Source organism: Orycteropus afer, unplaced genomic scaffold (genome assembly GCF_000298275.1).
Source record: "Orycteropus afer afer isolate SDZICR_OR568_19922 unplaced genomic scaffold, OryAfe1.0 scaffold00743, whole genome shotgun sequence".
NCBI lineage: Eukaryota > Metazoa > Chordata > Mammalia > Tubulidentata > Orycteropodidae > Orycteropus > Orycteropus afer.
The window spans coordinates 929,082-931,525 of record NW_006922330.1 but is presented as its reverse complement, the minus strand read 5'-3'; positions in this window follow the sequence as shown (position 1 = coordinate 931,525).

Here is a 2,444-nt window from a genome sequence, read left to right as displayed (position 1 = left end):
AAAATGAAATGGAGCAGGCAAATATTGATATCCTAGGCATGAGTGGCATGTAACAACAACAACAACAGGTATTAATGAGCTGATATGGATTGGTATTGGCTATTTTGAATCAGACAATCATATGATCTATTATGTCAGGAAGGACAAACTGAAGAGGAATGGCATTGCATTCATCATCAAAAAGAACATTTCAAGATCAATCCTGAAATACAATGTGGTCAGTAACAGGATAATATCCATAAGCCTACAAGGAAGACCAGTAAATACTACTATTATTCAAATTTATTCAACAACCAGTAAAGTCAAAGATGAAGAAATTGAAGATTTTTACCAGCTTCTGCAGTCAGAAATTAATCAAATATGCAATCAAGATGTAATGATTATTATTGGTGATGGGCACGCAAAAGTTGGAAACAAAGAAGAATCATTGGTAGCTGGAAAATAGGGTCTTGGTGATGGAAATGAAGTTGGAGATCACATGATAGAATTTTGTAAGACCAATGACTTATTCATTGCAAATACCTTTTTTTTTCAACAACAGAAATGGCATGGACATTGCCAGATGGAATACACAGAAATCAAGTCGATTACATCTGTGGAAAAAGGCAGTGAGGAAGCTCAATATTCTCAATCCAAACAAGGCCAGGAGGTGACAGGGGAGCAGTCAATTGCTCATATGCAAGTTCAACTTGAAGCTGACCATTTTTTTCTATTTTTGAAAGTCCATGAGAATCAAACTATGATCTTGATTATATCCCACCTGAATTTAGAGACCAATAAAAGAGTAGATTGATGCACTGAACACCAATGACCAAAGAACAGACAAGTTGTAAGGTGACATCAAGAATATAACATAGTAAGAAAGCAAAAGGTTATTAAAAAGACTTGAAAGGAAGACCAGACCAAAAGGATATCAGAAAACACCCTTAAACTTCCTCTTGAAAGGAGAGTAGCAAAACTGAATGGAAGAAATGATGAAAGAGAAGAGATTAACAGATTTCAAAGAGCAGATCAAGAAGGCAAAATAAAATATTATAATGAAATATGTAAAGACCTGGAATTGGGAAACTGAAAGGGGAGAATATGATTCTCATTTCTCTAGCTGTAAGAACTAACTTCTGCAGTCTGAAATTGACCAAATGTTCAATCAATATGTGTTAATTACCACTGCTGACTGTTATGCAAGGGTTGGAAACAAAGAAGAATCACTGGTAGTTGCAAAATTTGGCCTTGGTGACAGAAATAGCACTGGAGATCACATGATAGGATATTGCCCGACCAACAATTTATTCATTGCATGCACCTATTTTCAATAACACGAACAGTGGCTATACACATGGACTTCCTATGTACAGATGGAGCACACAGGAATCAGACTGACTGACTACATCTTTGGCAAGAGGAAATGGAGAGCTCAATATCTTCAACCAAAACATGGCCAGGAGTTGATTGTGGAACAGACCATCAACTACTCACACGCAAATTCAACTTGAATGTGAAGACAATTAAAACAAGTCCATGAGAGACAAAATATGATCTTGAATATATCCCTCCAAAATTTAGAGACCATTTAAAGAATAGATTTGATGCATTGAACACCAATGACCAAAAACCAGAAGAGTTGTGGGATGACATCAAGAACATCATCCATGAACAAAGTAAGAGGTCATTAAAAAGATGAAAAAAAGAAGAAAAGACGAAAATGGATATCAGAAGAGCCTCTGAAACTTGTCCTTGAGCAGACAATAGCTAAAGCAAATGGAAGAAATGACAAGATAAAATAACTGAGCAGAAGATTTCAAAGAGCAACTCGAGCAGACAAAGCCAATTACTATAATGAAATGTGCAAAGACATGGAACTAGAAAACCAAAAAGGAAGAAAGCACTCAGAAATTCTCAAGCTGAAAGAACCAAGGAAAAATTTAAGCCTCGAATTGCAGTATTGAAAGATTCTATGGGCAAAATATTGAATGATGCAGGAAACATCAAAAGAAGATGGAAGGAATGCACAGAATCACTGTACCAAATAGAACTGATCAATGTTCATCTATTTCAGGAGATAGCAAATGATAAAGAACCAATGGTATCGAAGGAAGAAGTTGAAGCTGCACTGAAGGAATTTGTGCAGAACAAGGCTCCAGGAATAGACAGAATACCCATTGAGATGTTTCAACAAATGGATGACCCACAGGAGGCATCCACTTGATTCTGCCAAGAGATTTGGGAGACAGCTACCTGGCCAACTGACTGAAATAGATCCATATTTGTACCTATTCCAAAGAAAGGATATCCCACACAATGTTGACATTATTGAACAATATCATTAATATCACATGCAAATAAAATCTTACTAAAGATAATTCAAAAATGTTTGTACCAGTATATTGACAGAGAACTTCCAGAAGTACAGACTGGATTCAGAATAGGATTTGGACCAAGGGATA